This window comes from Neophocaena asiaeorientalis, unplaced genomic scaffold (genome assembly GCF_003031525.2).
Source record: "Neophocaena asiaeorientalis asiaeorientalis breed wild unplaced genomic scaffold, Neophocaena_asiaeorientalis_V1.1 scaffold182, whole genome shotgun sequence".
Taxonomy (NCBI): domain Eukaryota; kingdom Metazoa; phylum Chordata; class Mammalia; order Artiodactyla; family Phocoenidae; genus Neophocaena; species Neophocaena asiaeorientalis.
In genome coordinates this window covers 5392148-5409952 of record NW_020174648.1, presented here as the reverse complement: position 1 = coordinate 5409952, position 17805 = coordinate 5392148, and the positions used below count along the sequence as shown (strand labels likewise).

The 17805-nt window shown below is 43.2% G+C and overlaps 1 protein-coding gene across 1 annotated transcript in view; it reads right to left on the bottom strand.

The window, feature by feature from the left end:
* The window catches only part of TNR (tenascin R), an 82747-nt gene that overhangs the window by 12328 nt on the left and 52614 nt on the right, over positions 1-17805 (bottom strand). The gene's annotated exons all lie outside the window — the stretch shown is intronic.

The window sequence follows — 17805 nt, the reverse complement described above, 5'->3', positions numbered from 1 at the left end:
ATATCTAATTAGCTGAAAGAAAGGCTTAAATCATGTGTCTTGAAGAGTTTAGCTTCAGGGCAGGTTTTAATGCTTAAGAGGCAAGCCAGAAAGCAGAGGTCCCATGGGAGGAGCTCTGCTGGACTGCAGGAGCTGATGGAGCAAGTTAAAGGCAGAGCTTGGCACGGGAGGAAAAGTGGTTTGGGTGCTCTGTAAATATATGATCTCTGGGTCAATGGAAAGCGTGGTGTAGTTGATGTGGTTCTGCATCCTTGAAGGGTAGCAGAGCTAGGAAGAGAGGTGGGGTAGGGACTTCACGGGACCTACAGTGCCCCCTAGTGGCAGAACTCGTGCACTGCAGGTGTGACAGAGCTGGGGGCGGGGGGCCCTTGGAGAGTCAGCCGGTGGGCCAGAGCAAGTGGCAGCATAATGTCACACAAGGGAGGTAGCATAGCAACCTCACTGAAGCATCCTGTGTTAGGGGGAGGTTGTAGGGGTTCGGTAGACTTTATGCAAGGCCCCTCTTGGAGATGTGTTAACTCCTCTTGCACAAGGACGGTCCAGCTTGCTTGCACACCATGGTCAAGGGTCGCTCGCATTTCAGGTAGTTTAGAACAAGGCACCGCCTGCTTCAGGCATACACCAGTGAATAACAATATATTCCTATAGAACTAGTATTTTACCAAGTGTGCTTTTATTTCCATTTAATTCTTGCAAGAAACATGAGAGGAAGGCAGATTGTTATAGATTGAAGTCTTATTTTACAGGGAAGGAAGCTGTACTCAGAAAGATCTCATGACTTCCTCCGTTCACTTGAACTCAAGTTTTCAGACCCTGAGTCAAGTGCTTCTTGAACTTTACTAAAACAGGGGATATAACTTATGATTCAGTTTACTGGATCTATATCTGTCCAGATGGCAAATGATTAACTAAAATCTATATTTATCTTATAAGCATATAAAGCCCCAGAGGTTAAAGTTACCTCAAAAAGTTCTATGTTCACATTAAATATATTAACCCTCTCAAAACCTATTTCCTTAATAACTGCAGAAAAGCTCTCCAGCCTGTCCTAGATCTCGGTAGAGTTCCTGATCCCACCTGTTCCTAGAGGGTCCAATTACGTTTCAGGGGTAGGTGTGGGTGAGTGCTTTCTCTCTCCCTGTTGCTTTGGGAGCACAGTGATTATTTCCTGGCTTCCAGGCCATTCTCTAGCGGATCTTTGGAGCAACCATCCTGTCTGTCTTCCTTTCTCCCCTCTTTTCTCACTGCCTGAGTTTCTCATTTTAGATCAATACAAAACATGCTTGGTCTTCAGCTCTCTCCTACCTTATGCGCTAATAGCCCTTTCTCCTGAATCAACTCAGTGCCATAAAGGGGCCAGAACCCCAAATTTCTTCCCAATATCCAACATGTCCCCCACAGAACATCTTCTCCCAAACCTCAAAACGACAACCTCATCCAAATACACATACAAAACCAAATGAAACTTTAGAACAGACAAATAAATAATCTTATACAGGCTTCTTCACATTGATAAGATCAATTATTTAATTTTTCTATTACAGATACTTTCTAAAGGCTCAAACGTATTAGTTGCTTTAAAGGTAGAACTACCAAAAACAAATATAGGAAAATGAGATGGTTTGCTCTGGAGGAGAGAAGTTTTTAAATATCTGAAGGGTGGTCATATGCCATGTGTAAAATAGGTAGCCAGTGGGAACCTGCTGTATAGCGCAGGGAGCTCAGCTCTGTGCTCCGTGGTGACCGAGATGGGTGGGATGGGGGAGGGTGGGAGGTCCAAGAGGGAGGGGATATATGTACACACATAGCTGATTCACTTCACTGTACAGCAGAAACTAACAACATTGTAAAGCAACTGTACCTCAATAAAAAAAATTTTTTTTTAAAAGGGATCCATTTTTATAAAGTCAGAAAACGGGAATAAAATCAACTTAAGAAAAAAGTGTGACCTAAGGAGTGTCAAAAGTTCTGATGGGGGCTTCCCTGGTGGCGCAGTGGTTGAGAGTCCGCCTGCCGATGCAGGGGACACGGGTTCATACCGCGGTCCGGGAAGATCCCACATGCCGCGGAGCGGCTGGGCCCGTGAGCCATGGCCACTGAGCCTGCGCGTCCGGAGCCTGTGCTCCGCAACGGGGGAGGCCACAACAGTGAGAGGCCCGCGTACCGCAAAAAAAAAAAAAAAAAGTTCTGATGGGATGAAGGTCTCAGAGTGCACCTTGGGAGAGAAGGGGTCGTGTTTTCTTCCTTCTGAGCCTTCACGTTGGACTGGTCGGTGGAGACACTCACCAGATGTGTGTGGGACTGATGCATAGTTGCTGGGTGTGCTTGCCTTACCTTTGACAAATGGCAAGGCCACCTGGTGGTTTAGAGATTCCACTTATCATAATTTAGTCTGTGGCATTAATGGAAAGATGATCAAAAGCATTTTTCTCATGCAGAATATCCGCAGCGGCAATATTCACATCTTGGGAACTTGGAGGTGACATTTATCGTGAAACCACTCTTCTCCACCCGCCTCCGACCCTTAACACTGTAAAAGTTTTACCTCATACCACCAATCCATGATCATTATTCCTTTTCATCTGATGAGAGGAAGTAGGCTCACTAACTGTTCCCAAGCCAGGGACTATTAAAATTCAGGTTCCTGGGTTCTGCAGCAGATCTGCTGAATCAGAATGCTGGGGGGTAAGTGTCAGGAATCAGTGTTTCACCAGAGCTCTTCAGATGAGCCTGAAGACCAGCTGGACTTGAACTCCACTCTTTCTCCAGTATTTTTCCCTCTCCTCAGAGAGTGCGGAGGTGGAGCTGGTTACCTAGACTGTGCCCCAAGGGGTGTGATGGTCTGTTTTCCCTGCTGAGATCCATATGGCAGGGTAGATAAATAGACCGAGTGTCTGTCTGTCTGTCTCTCCCCCTCCTTCCGCTCTTTCCTTATTTTCTTTCCCTTTCTCCTTTTCCTTCTCTCTCCCTTTCCTTCCCTCTCTCTTTCTCAGTAAGCATGTCTTGAGTGGGCTGGTCCCAAGATGTAAATTGAGTGAGAGGGGATACGAGACTCTGTCGTTGAGTTCAAGCCTTGTGTTCCAGTTTTTAGCATTAGGTCCTCTCTGGGGTTATTGGACTCAGACTTAGCTAATAATAAAGAATACACTGATTCCCAGTCTGCTTTATTCATTGCGTGTATGCTGTGGCTTCGTACATTTTTAAGAGATAGGGCAGTTTTCAGGCATCCCTAGCTCTCTGGATGTTATCCCATCTAATATCATCAAAAACTCACCTTTAATCCTAACATGGATCATCCCAGTAATTTTTCCCAAGGCAGAAATTTTAGGATGAAGAGAAAAACTGGAAGGCTTTTCTTCTCTTCTCCTTTGATACAATTACTAGGGTCTGGCCTGACAAAGAGGCTTCTTTTCCCCCGCCCCCCTGCTTTTTTTGTTTGTTTGTTTGTTTTTAATGCAGGCTGTGATGATTACCAAGTTAACAGGAAAGCAATGCCAAGTGATCGGTACACTGAAATGTCTCATGGTTAAGCATCTCTAGATGTAATTGGGAGCTCAACAGGGCCGGGACACTCACTGGAAGAATTGCTCAGAAATTGGTTTGGGTTGGGCATCTGGAGGCTGAATGCTGAGTAGAGGGAAGTGAGCTATACGACACACAGTGCAAATGGAGAGACCCCAGCCAGCTGGGAGTGAAGGGAGAGACTCTTTCTGTCCCTTACTTGCTTTGTGTTCTTGAATGTGGTCTTTAAAGAGTTAATGGCTTTAGAAAGTGTCTGCCCACTGCCCACTCTTAATGGCCTTAGCATCAGGACCGAAACCATGATATCAGTGTTTCTCTCTGAGAACAACCTCAGCAAGTCTCTCTGCAACTGCAGAGAAAAGGGTGCTGCTCCACACTAGCACAGGTGAGACCACCTCTGGCCACCCACACTTACATTTTTTTCACAGCAGTGGGTTTGTGGGTAGCAGGGTTTGGGGAGTGAGTCTGAGGCTGTGGACAGGGAAAAGTTATCTGTTTAGTCCACATGGGCTGTCAAACCTACCACCTTAGCCTCCTTCACAGCATCTTCCAGTTCATGTACCTGTTCATTCTTTTGTGTATTTATTCAACAAACATATAGGAAGTGTCTGTTGGGGGTCTAAATACTGGGCTAACAGATTGGAATACAAAGAAGAAAAAGACACAGTTCCATCTTTCAGGTTGCTGACACTCTGGTGGAAGAAATAGAACAATATAACCCCAAGTCCTAAGTACTCTGGAAAAGAGATAAACATAGGGAGGTATCAAAACATGGGAGTGGGCATGCAATGAATTCTCGGGCTGGTGAGGATAGGGTGAGTGGTGGAGCCTGGTATGGGGCAGAAATTAGCAAATGCTAATCAGAAAGTGCTTCTTAATTTAGGAACTGATGTAGAAGTTAACCACAAATTGGTGGAAGAGAGGTGTTCTAGGTCTGTGCAAAACATGGCCTATATAGGAAACTGCAGGTTTAGCTAGGAAACAAGAGGAAGAGCTGGGTTGGATGGATAAGGAAGAGTTTTGGGGAGATAAGAGGGACTGGATCATGCCATTTAAGGAGGTGGACCTTCTCCTGAAGGAAACAGGATGAAGAGTCCTGATGGACTTTAAGCTCAAGTTTTTAGAAAGATCATTCTCACTGTAGTGTAGAGAACAGATTAGATGAGGGTGAGAGTGGAGGTAAGACCCCATTCAGGAGGTAGCAGTAGGAATCAAGGTAGAGAGATAACAACAGTCTTTAAGGAGTCAATGGAAACATAGAATTAACTGAGCAGTAGACAGCTTGAGTGTCTCTATCTTAAGCAGGGTTGCTGAGGAAAGTCTTAAGCACGGCAGACCACCCGCCTTCTACCCACAAAGGACAGATGCAACAGGCTTCCAAATCTTTCCTTCGAATTTACCTGACTATTCCTTGGATTTACTTATATCAGGAGACCCAATTCCATGGCAGATTAATTGATCACAGACTGGTAGCTTCCAGCCTGTCCCCTCTCTGTGTCTCTTGATTTAATATGGCAAGGAGAGGGTTGGGTTATGGTAAAGCCTCCTACTTGGTCTCTTCTTGCTATTCTGGCTCCACTTGCATCAATTCTCCATATTTTAACCAGAGTAATCTTTCAATAATGTACATGTGATACTATCTCATCCTTTTTCTCACTTGCTGAAAATTCTCCAGGGCAACAGCTCCGATTGCAATGGCTTCCTGCAATTAGAATAAAAACTAAAGTCCTGAACACATCCTGTAACTTCCTGCATGCTGACTCTGCCTTGCACTCCTCCCACTTTCTCACTGGCTTTCTTTTATTTTTTTAATTAATTAATTTATTTTTTGGTAATGTTGCCAATATTTAAAAAATTTTTATTTTATTATTTTTTTTACAGCAGGTTCTTATTAGTTATCTATTTCATACATATTAGTGTATATATGTCAATCCCAATCTCCCAGTTCATCCCACCACCACTGCCACCACTCCCTGTCCTGCCTTCCCCCCATGGTGTCCGTACATTTGTTCTCTACAACTGTGTCTCTATTTCTGCCTTGCAAACTGGTTCATCTGTACCATTTTTCTAGATTCCACATATATGTGTTAATATATGATATTTGCTTCTCTCTTTCTGACTTACTTCACTCTGTATGACAGTCTCTAGGTCATCCACTACAAATGACCCAATTTCGTTCCTTTTTATGGCTGAGTAATATTCCATTGTATATATGTACCACATCTTTTTTATCCATTTGTCTGTCTGTCAATGGGCATTTAGGTTGCTTCCATGACCTGGCTATTGTACATAGTGCTGCAATGAACTTTGGGGTGCATGTGTCTTTTGGAATTATGGTTTTCTCTGGGTATATGCCCAGTAGTGGGATTGCTGGGTCACATGGTAATTGTATTTTTAGTTTTTTAAGGAACCTCCATACTGTTCTCCATAGTGGCTGTATCAATTTACATTCCCACCAACAGTGCAAGAGGGTTCCCTTTTCTCCACACCCTCTCCAGCATTTGTTGTTTGTAGATTTTCTGATGATGCCCCTTCTAACTGGTGTGAGGTGATACCTCATTGTAGTTTTGATTTGCATTTCTCTCATAATTGGTGATGTTGAGCAGCTTTTCTTGTGCCTCTTGGCCACCTGTATGTCTTCCTTGGAGAAATGTCTATTTAGGTCTTCTGCCCATTTTTTGATTAGGTTGTTTGTTTTTCTAATATTGAGCGCATGAGCTGCTTGAATATTTTGGAGATTAATCCTTTGTCTGTTGATTTGTTTGCAAATATTTTCTCCCATTCTGAGAGTTGTCTTTTCATCTTCTTTATAGTTTCCTTTGCTGTGCAAAAGCTATTGTTTCATTAAGTTCCATTTGTTTATTTTTGTTTTTATTTCCATTACTCTAGGAGGTGGGTCAAAAAAGATATTGCTGTTCTCTCCCGTTGCGGAGCACAGGCTCCGAACGTGCAGGCTCAGCGGCCATGGCTCATGGGCCCAGCCACTCCGCGGCATATGGGATCTTCCCGGACCAGGGCACGAACCCATGTCCCCTGCATCAGCAGGCGGACTCTCAGCCACTACACCACCAGGGAAGCCCTAATCCGTTTTGAGTTTATTTTTGTGTATGGTATTAGGGAGTGTTCTAATTTCATCCTTTTACATGTAGCTGTCCAGTTGTCCCAGCACCACTTATTGAAGAGACTGTCTTTTCTCCATTGTATATTCTTGCCTCCTTTGTCATAGATTAGTTGACCATAGGTGTGTGGGTTTATATCTGGGCTTTCTATCCTGTATAATTGATCCGTATTTCTGTTTTTGTGCCAGTACCATATTGTCTTGATTACTGTAGCTTTGTAGTATAGTTTGAAGCCAGGGAGTCTGATTCCTCCAGCTCTGTTTTTTTCCCTGAAGATTGCTTTGGCTATTCGGGGTCTTTTGTGTCTCCATACAAATTTTAATATTTTTTGTTCTAGTTCTGTAAAAATTGCCATTGGTAATTTGATAGGGATTGCATTGAATCTGTAGATTGCTTTGGGTAGTATAGTCATTTTCACAATATTGATTCTTCCAATCCAAGAACGAGGTATATCTCTCCATCTGTTAGTGTCATCTTTGATTTCTTTCATCAGTGTCACAGTATTCTGAGTACAGGTCTCTTACCTCCTTAGGTAGGTTCATTCCTAGGTATTTTATTCTTTTTGTTACAATGGTGAGTGGGATTGTTTCCTTAGTTTCTCTTTCTGATCTTTCATTGTTAGCGTGTAGGAACGCAAGAGATTTCTGTGCATTAATTTTGTATCCTGCAACTTTACCAAATTCATTGATTAGCGCTAGTAGTTTTCTGGTGGCATCTTTAGGGTTATCTATGTATCTGCAAACAGTGATAGTTTGATTCCTTCTTTTCCAATTTGTATTCCTTTTATTTCTTTTTCTTCTCTGATTGCCATGGCTAGGACTTCCAGAACTATGTTGAATAATAGTGGCTAGAGTGGATATCCTTGTCTTGTTCCTGATCTTAGAGGAAATGCTTTCAGTTTTTCACCATTGAGAATGATGTTTGCTGTGGGTTTGTCATATATGGCCTTTATTATGTTGAGGTAGCTTCCCTCTATGCCCACTTTCTGGAGAGTTTTTATCGTAAATGAGTGTTGAATTTTGTCAAAAGTTTTTTCTGCATCTATGGAGATGATCACGTGGCTTTTTTTCTTCAGTTTTTTAATATGGTGTATCACATTGATTGATTTGTGTATATTGAAGAAGGCTTGCATCCCTGGGATAAATCCCACTTGATCATGGTATATGATCCTTTTAATGTGTTGTTGGATTTGGTTTGCTAGTATTTTGTTGAGGATTTTTGAATCTATATTCATCAGTCATATTGGTTTGTAATTTTCTTTTTTTGTAGTATCTCTGTCTGGTTTTGGTATCAGGGTGATGGTGGCCTCGTAGAATGAGTTTAGGAGTGTTCCTTTCTCTGCACTATTTTGGAAGAGTTTGAGAAGGATGGGTGTTAGCTCTTCTCTAAATGTTTGATAGAATTCACCTGTGAAGCCATCTGGTCCTGGACTTCTCTTTGTTGGAAGATTTTTTTTTAATTTATTCATTTTTATTTGTTTTTGGCTGCGTTAGGTCTTTGTTGCTGTGTGCAGGCTTCTCATTGCCGTGGCTTCTCTTGTGGCGGAGCATGGGCTCTAGGTGCACAGGCTCAGTAGTTGTGGCTCACAGGCTCTAGAGCACACGCTCAGTAGTTGTGGTGCATGGGCTTAGTTGCTCCGCGGCATGTGGGATCTTCCCAGACCAGGGTTTGAACCCGTGTCCCCTGCATTGGCAGGCAGATTCTTAACCACTGGGTCCCCAGGGAAGCCCATGTTAGAAGATTTTTAATCACAGTTTCAATTTCATTACTTGTGATTGGTCTGTTCATATTTTCTGTTTCTTCCTGGTTCAGTCTTGGAAGGTTATACCTTTCTAAGAATTTGTCCATTTCTTCCAGGTGTCCATTTTATTGGCATAGAGTTGCTTGTAGTAGTCTCTTATGATGTTTTGTATTTCTGTGGTGTCCGTTGTACCTTCTCCTTTTTCATTTCTAGTTTTACTGATTTGAGTCCTCTCCTTTTTCTTGATGAGTCTGGCTAAAGGTTTATCAATTTTGTTTATCTTCTCAAAGAACCAGCTTTTAGTTTTATTGATCTTTACTATTGTTTTCTTTGTTTCTATTTCATTTATTTCTGCTCTGATCTTTATGATTTCTTTCCTTCTACTAACTTTGGGTTTTGTTTGTTCTTCTTTCCCTAGTTTCTTAGGTGTAAGGTTAGATTGTTTATTTGACGTGTTTCTTGAGGCAGGATTGTATTGCTATAACCTTCCCCTTTGAACTGCTTTTGCTGCATCCCATAGGTTTTGGATCATTGTGTTTTCATTGTCATTTGGCTGCGTTGGGTCTTTGTTGCTGTGCGCAAGCTTCTCATTGCCGTGGCTTCTCTTCTGGCGGAGCATGGGCTCTAGGCGCACGGGCTCAGTAATTGTGGCTTACAGGCTGTAGAGCGCAGGCTCAGTAGTTGTGGTGCACAGGCTTAGTCTCTAGGTATGTTTTGATTTCCTCTTTGATTTCTTCAGTGGTCTCTTGATTATTTAGTAACGTATTGTTTAGCCTCCATATGTTTGTGTTTCTTATGTATTTTTCCCTGTAATTTACTTCTAATCTTATAGCGTTGTGGTTGGAAAAGATCCTTGATATGATTCCAAATTTCTTAATTTTACCAAGGCTTGATTTGTGATCCAATATGTGATCTATCCTGGAGAATGTTCCATGTGCACTTGAGACGAAAGTGTAATCTGCTGTTTTTGGATGGAATGTTCTATAAATATCAATTAAATCTATCTGGTCTATTGTGTCATTTGGTTGGAGCATTTAATGCATTCACATTTAAGGTAATTATCAATATGTATGTTCCTATTACCATTTTCTTAATTGTTGTGGGTTTGTTTTTGTAGGTCCTTTTCTTCTCTTGTGTTTCCCACTTAGAGAAGTTCCTTTAGCATTTGTTGTAGAGCTGGTTTGGTGGTGCTGAATTCTCTTAGCTTTTGCTTGTCTGTAAAGCTTTTGATTTCTCCATTGAATCTGAATGAGATCCTTGCTGGGTAGAGTAATCTTGGTTGTAGGTTCTTCCCTTTCATCACTGTAAGTTTATCATGCCACTCCCTTCTTGCTTGTAGAATTTCAGCTGAGAAGTGAGCTGTTAACCTTATAGGAGTTCCCTTGTATGTTGTCATGTTTCCCTTGCTGCTTTCAATAATTTTTCTTTGTCTTTAATTTTTGCCAATTTCATTACTATGTGTCTTGGTCTGTTTCTCATTGGATTTATCCTGTATGGGACCCTCTGCACTTCCTGGACTTGGGTGGCTATTTCCTTTCCCATGTTAGGGAAGTTTTCAACTATAATCTCTTCAAATATTTTCTTGGGTCCTTTCTCTCTCTCTTCTCCTTCTGGAACACCTGTAATGCGAATGTTGGTGCGTTTAATGTTGTCCCAGAGGTCTCTTATGCTGTCTTCACTTCTTTTCATTCTGTTTTCTTTATTTTGTTCTGCTGCAGTGAATTCCATCAGTCTGTCTTCTAGGTCATTTATCTGTTCTTCTGCCTCAGTTATTCTGCTATTGATTCCTTCTAGTGTATTTTTCATTTAATTTATTGTATTGTTCATCTCTGTTTGTTTGTTGTTTAATTCTTCTAGGTGTTTCTTCTTTAATTCTTCTAGGTCTTTGTTAAACATTTCTTGCATCTTCTCGATCTTTGCCTCCATTCTTTTTCCGATGTCCTGGATCATCTTCACTATCATTATACTGAATTCATTTTCTGGAAGGCTGCCTACCTCCACTTCATTTAGTTCTTTTTTTCTGGGGTTTTATCTTGTTCCTTCAACTAGTACATCGTCCTCTGCCTTTTCATTTTGTCTATATTTCTGTGAATGTGGTTTTCATTCCGCAGGCTGCAGAATTGTAGTTCTTCTTGCTTCTGCTTTCTGCCCTCTGGTGGATGAGGCTATGTAAGAGGCTTATGCAAGCTTCCTGATGGGAGGGACTGGTGGTGGGTAGAGCTGGGTGTTGCTCTGGTAGACAGAGCTCAGTAAAACTTTAATCTGCTTGTCTGCTGATGGGTGGGGCTGAGTTCCCTCCCTGTTGGTTGTTTGGCCTGAGGAGACCCAGCACTGGAAGCTACAGGCTCTTTGGTGGGACTAATGGCAGACTCCAGGAGGGCTTATGCCAAGGAGTTCTTCCCAGAGCTTCTGCTGCCAGTGTCCTTGTCCCTGTGGTGAGCCACAGCCACCCCCTGCTTCTGCAGGAGACCCTCCAACACTTGCTGGTAGGTCTGGTTCAGTCTCCTATGGGGTCACTGCTCCTTCCCCCTGGGTCCTGATGTGCACAGTACTTTGTGTGTGCCCTCCAGGAGTGGAGTCTCTGTTTCCCCTGGTCCAGTCTAAGTCCTGCAAGCAAATCCCACTAGCCTTCAAAGTCTGGTTCTCTGGGAATTCCTCCTCCCATTGCCAGAACCCAAGATTGGGAAGCCTGACGTGGGGCTCAGAACCTTCACTCCAGTGGGTGGACTTCTGTGGTATAATTGTTCTCCAGTTTGTGAGTCACCCACCCAGCAGTTATGGGATTTGATTTTATTGTGATAGCGCCCCTCCTACCAGCTCACTGTGGCTTCTCCTTTGTCTTTGGATGTGGGGTATCTCTTGTGGTGAGTTCCAGTGTCTTCCTATAGATGATTGTTCAGCAGTTAGTTGTGATTTCACTGCTCTCGCAAGAGGGACTGAGAGCATGTCCTTCTGCTCCGCCATCTTGAGCCAGTTTCCTGGCTTTCTTTTAATCTGTTGAACATGGCAAAGTTATTCCTCCCTAGAGTTGTAGTAATTACTCTTCTCTAGGCTTGGAATGCTTTTCTTGTGTACTTCACTCTCATCTTGCAACTCCTGGCTGAAATGTCTCAGCTCAAAGAGAGGCCTTTCCTGACCACCCCAGTTGAGGCCAGGGTCTGCGATGGGGGGAGATAGTGGCAAGTGAGTCCCAGTGCAGAGGCAGGAATTTGAATGAAGCCTGGATCAGACCCACTTGCTTATCTTGGAGAGCCTCCCAAAGAGGCAGGAGGCAACTGGGATGCCCCCTGGGGACAGAGATGTTGGTGGCAGGCATTTTGAGGAGCCTGTCCTACAACAAGGACACTGATGCTGGCAAGTGCCATTTTGGAATCCTCCTTCTAGCCTATTAGCACCAGGGGCTTACCCGCCCACCAGTGGTCTGGCACTAGCCTTGGATCCCCTGGACTACACAGCTAGCCTCGCCAGAACCTGGCCCTGTCCACCATGGGCCAGCAACCGCCACATGGGTCAGGGCCAGGCAGCCAACCATGCCAGAGGCCAGTCCCACCTACGAACATACCCACAATAGTCAGCCCTGCCACAACAGAAGGGCCCACAGAGCCCACGTAGGGGGAACTTCTAGAGTTTATAGCTCTGGTGACCAGAGAGCAGTGTGCTGCTGGGCCCCATAGGACATCTCCTACATAAGGCTACCAGTCCGAGATGGGAAACATAACTGACCTACTTAATACGTAGAAATGAAAATAGAGAATGAGGTAAAATTAGAAGACATAGGAGTATGTTCCAATGAAAGAACAAGACAAAACCTCAAAAGAACTAAACAAAGTGGAGATAAGCAATCTGCCCAGTAGAGTTCAAGGTAACAATCATAAGGATGGTTGATGAACTCAGGAGAATGAATGAATACAGTGAGGAGTTTGACAAAGATTTAGAAAGTATAAAGAAGACCCAAACAGAACTAAAGAATACAATAACTAAATTAAAAAAAAAAAACAAACACTAAAAGAAATCAACAGTGGATTAGATGATACAGAGGAACAGATCAGAGAACTGGAAGACAGAGTAGTGGAAATTACCCAAGCTGAACAGAAAAAAGAAAAATAATTTAAGAAAACGAGGATAGTTTAAGAGACCTCTGGAACGACATTAAGTGTACTAACATTCACGTTATTGGGGTCCCAGAAGGAGAAAAGAGAGAAAAGGGGGCAAAGAACTTATTTGAAGAAATAATAGCTGAAAACTTTCCTAACCTGGGAAAGGAAAGAGACATCCAAGTTCAGGAAGGACAGGGTCCCAGACAAGATGAGCCCAAAGGTCCACATCAAGACACTTTATAATTAAAATGGCAAAAATTAAAGAGAAAGAATTTTAAAAGCAGCAAGTGAAAAGAAACTAGTTTCATACAAGGGGACTCCCATGAGACTTTCAGCTGACTTTTCAGTAGAAGCTTTTCAAGCCAGAGGGTGTAGTGTGATATATTCAAAGTGATAAAAGGGAAGAACCTACGACCATAGTCTACCCAGCAGGCCTATCTTACTGATTTGAAGGTGAGATAAAGAATTTTATGGACAAACAAAAGCTAAAAGAGTTCAGCACCACTAAACTGGCATTACAGGACATGTTAAGAGACTTCTTTAAGTGGAAAGGAAAAGACCATTATTAGAAACATGAAAATTACAAAAGGAAAAATCTCACTGGTAAAGGCAAACATACAGTAAAGGTAGTAGATCAACCACTTATAAAGCTAGTAGGAAGTTTAAAAGACAAAAGTAGTAAAATCACCTATATTCACAATAAGTAGTTAAGGGATACACAAAACAAAAAGATGTAGAATATGGTGTCAAAAACATTAAACGTTGGGGGAGGTTAAAAAAAGCACAGCGTAGTGTTGGCAAAAGAACAGATAAATAGAGCATGGAATAGAATAGGAGTTCAGAGACAGAGCCATGTATATATGCGAATTTAGTATACAATACAGCACCACAAATCAGTGGAGAATAGATGGACTATTCAGTAGAAGATGCTGGGGAAATTGGCTCACTGTATCCCTACTTAATACTGTGTACAAAATAGACTAGATATACAAATAAATCCAGTAAGTGAATAGAAGGATATATAGAAAAATATGTTTGTGTCCTACAGGCAAGGGAAAGATTTTTTTAAGAAAGACTTCAAAAGTTCAAATAATAATAGCTAATACTTATCTAGCACAGGAACCCTGATGGACAAAGGAGAAGGTGGGCCTCTCCTTTTAGGGGTTTGCTTGTCTCAGTGAAGTTTACTCAGAGCTGTTTACTCAGCTCTGCTCAGAGCTGTTTCTAAGTAGTGGAGCGGAGAGAAGCCCCTTCAGTTCCCTACTCTGGTGCGGGGAAGTGTGGCGTATATAGGAGTAGATTGCAATGAACAGTGGTCATCAGGCTTTCCTTGCCCATTGATAACTATGTGGACTTGCGTGGTCCACCACCTATTGTTCCAGAACCTAGGGTTTGCCCATTTTCCTTAATTTTCACAACCTCAAAAACTGAAGCTTGTGTTAGAGTACACTCCCGGAGTTTTCCTTAAAAGCCCCAGAGAGCAGCTCAGCCTGGCTTTGGAAGAGCAGGGACGGAAGCACAGGCAATAAAGAAAACTTCTCATTACCCATCTCTGGGGGCTTCTGAAAATGATTGTCTTCGCTTGACCTCAAGGTCAAGACAACCAGTTTTATTGTATTCACTGTCTCGGAGGACAAGCTTTAGCGAGCGCCTTGTTTGCTTCTTATAGTATTAAAATAGACAACGAAATTGGCTTCTCAGAAGATCATTTCACAAAGTCCCTGTTGCTCTGTGGGGAATATTTGTTTCCTCATTTATATTCATGTTTCTAAAAGACAAGTAGACCTTGAATGAAATTTCAGGCGACAGTAAATTATAAATAATGTGTCCATATTTTTTTTTCTCTTCCATACTACTTATATTTAATTCCCCCCAGAGTCTTGTGCAAACACCAGAGACAAGAGGACAGGAAGCTATTAACATGATGGAAAAAATGAAATGGGCTTATGTTATATGGCAGGAATGCAACAAGGGGAGACATCTTGATCAAAGGAGTTTTTTGAGGTTTTGTGGGAGCCAGTTCTTCCCTTTTGTCTCTCTCTCTTTTATTTTTATTTTATGTTTTGTAACATCTCAACTTTTTTCTAGACCCTTAAGTAGGCATCTACTTGAAATGAGTCTCTTTACTTGGCCCACCCAGGACAAGATGAGGGCTTGTCAATGGATGGAGGCCACTTTGGGGTCCAGCTTTAAGCTCTTTTGTTCCCTAAGACACAACATAAAAAATGCTTAGAAAGATCAGCTGAGATCAGCCTGTCCTAAGAATAGGATGCTGATAAGTGGAAAGCTCAGGTACTGTCAGTGAAGTCAGAAAGGATGCCAGTTATTAGAATGAAATTAGCCTCTAAATCCATCAGCCCTGGTTTGCCATAACATAGGATGCTCTGGTGTTCCTCAGCCCTCTTGCCCAGCAGGAGTGATTCATGGGGTTCAGGCCAGCAGGCCTCCAATCTTTCGAGTAAGGGAAGATACTCTGCTCTTTGTTTTTGTTTCTTTCTCTTTTGCTCTCTCTCTCTCTCTCTCTCTCTCTCTCTCTCTCTCTCTCTCTCTTTTAAGCAAGTGACAGGATCCTGCCGACAGAGCTTGCAGGGCACACTATGTGGCTTCAGAGGTGTGAAGGGAATAAGCGCTGGTCCTGATGGAGGGGCAGGAAGAGGATGGTTTGGGATGTGCTGAGTGTTGGGGGTGCTCAGAGAAGAGCAGAATCAGACCTGAGGCGCTGCTGCCCCAACCTCTCTTCCCAGAGGAAGCCCACTCTCAGGGCATCTCAGGAGATATACGGGCAGACAGGGGAGTTCTGGGATGAGAAACACCTGGGCGCCCAGGTGCCGGAGGCCTCTCTTTTCCCAGACTCCTTGTAAAGGAGTCTAGTTCATGCCACCTATCAAGTAAACCCCAATCCTCTTCTTGAGGACATCTCCACCCCCATACTTAGGAAGCTGGTACCCTTGTACTCTCTTCTCCTTTAATAAAATTTGCTTTTTTGGTGGGGCAATTGGAGGATGGGGGTAGAAAAGGGGGAGGGCGTGGCACAGGCAATGAGGACTCATTAATATTGACACCCAGATGACTCTGTAGGCTTTGTGTAATTTATTCAGGGAAATTTGCATGTGGGGTGGCAGAAAGAGCCTGCAATCAGAGGGACGCTGGGCATCATACCCTGCAGGCAGTACCTTTTTGCCTGTGTCTTCCCTTTGAAGGATACTGAGAATCCTCTCCTCCTAGAGCTTTCTTTAACCAGAGACCCCTCTTCTGTGCTCTGCAGCTGGGATTTAACTATTCTACTCAACCACCGTTTATTATGTCTGCTATGTGCCAGGCTTTGTGCAAGGTGATGTCACATGCATTACTTCTGTCCCTGAACTTTTCAATTCTGTAACTGGTCAGTTCAGGGGGTTCTGGTAAATCTCCAAGACAAAGCCAGCAGGGTTTGGTGTGCATCAGTGATTGAGATTTAAATTTGAGCTTTCCAGTAAAACTCTGTGAAAACTTCTAAACGTGGACCCATCTTTGCCATGTACCACTGTAGTTGTAGTAGCAAGTCCTTCTCTGATTCCCCAAACTGCTTGGAGCAACTCGGGCAGTAACTTACATTGATGGTACAGGCAAGTGGGCTCTTCAGTGTTCTCCTTTCCGAGGGGTATTGGTCATGCTGAAGTCGCCCAGTGTCAGTTGAAGTCTCATACAAACAAACGAAGAAATACCTAAATACATCCTGATGGTCCCCCTGTGCTGTCCTCCGAACAAAGCCACTCCCCTGGGCTCTTCCCCAGATTTCCACGAATTGTCAACCCTCTGTTTATTGGATCTTGCTGGGCCCCCAGCTGGATTTGGGATTCTAACTATTGCACACCCGCTGGAGGCAGCTTCGTCTAAGAGAGGCCAGCGGTGGGCACAGAAGCTGGCATATTTTACAGCCCAGGCAGACCTGGAGCAAGGCACAGCTGCAAGATACTGCAGAAACCTCAGGCGTATTGCCGTCCTGCTCACAACCACTAGCTGTGGCGTTACCAGGATGGGAATTGAAAGCTCATACTACACTGAGCAAGCCTTGAAACCCATGCATTTTTGGAATGAAATGATTAGTTTAGACCTAATAAATATGCAGATCAGGGGCTCTGTTTATGTTTCTGTCATCTGTATTTGTTTTAGGGGAAGGAAAATTTTAATTCAGTGAAAAATCTCCAATCCATGGGTCTTAGAGTGGTGGCTTAGGAAAGGAAAGCCTAGAGGACCCTTTAATTAACCTGTGAATGTGCAGGGAAGAGCTTGACCAAGAAGAGGGTGATGCCTTGGTTCTGAGATAAGATACCCCTAGAAAGGTCATGGAGTGTGAGTGTAACTGACTTCAGCCCATAAAAGAGATCAAGTGTCCTCCAAATTCCACTTGTCAAGGACCCATCTTGGACTCATTTCTTGGTTGTGTGAGCAAGGTTTATTTTTATTTTTTAATTAAAAATTATTTTTCTGATTAATGTGCTCATTGTTGACACTTTGCAAGATATTGAAAAGTATAAAACAGAAAGAAAAAGGGGACTCATTCATAATCTCGCTACCCTAAAGAATCACTAGCGATGTTTTAATGTATTTGATCCAGTGTCCTGCTTTGTTATTCAGAACAAGTCTAGTCGGGGAGGCACCTGGGTAGGGATGGGGGAATTTCTGTCACTTCTCTCTGGTGATGGGAGGATGGGCTCTGGGGTGTGGACAGCAATCCAATCACCCTGGTGCTCTAAGACGGCAGGCAGAAGTGTGTCTAGGGATAAGGAACGTGCCTACACTTGCCCCACACCGTGTAGAGCCAACCCCCTGCGAACATGGGAGGGGGAGAGAATTCGAGGTCTGGACTGGGCAGTCCCACATTACAGACTGTAGAGAGGTACCGTGGGAAGTGTTAGAAAGGGTTGCTAACAGCACAGACCCCAGAGGCAGAACAACTGGGGGTCAATCCCAGGTCTCCTACTTGAGAGCTGTGGGATCTTAGGTGAGTTACCTCACCTCTCTGTGGCCCAATTTCCTCATCTGTAAATAAGGATACTAGAACATACCTCACAGGCTGTCATGAGAATTAAATAGTACACGTAATGCAGTTAGAACAGCAGTGCCTGTCAGATAGCTCTCAAAGGTCAGGTGTTAGTTTATTTCCTGTTGTACACATTAGGACACCCTTATCCCTTAAGGGCATTTCCAGTATCTTCTGCTGATACTTAAATGAGGGAAAGCAGGAAGAATGCTGGATTTAGAAGGAGAAGACCTTGGTTCAAGTTCTGACCCAGCCACTTACTACCATGTAAGTTATTTGATCTCCATGCACCTGAGTTTCATC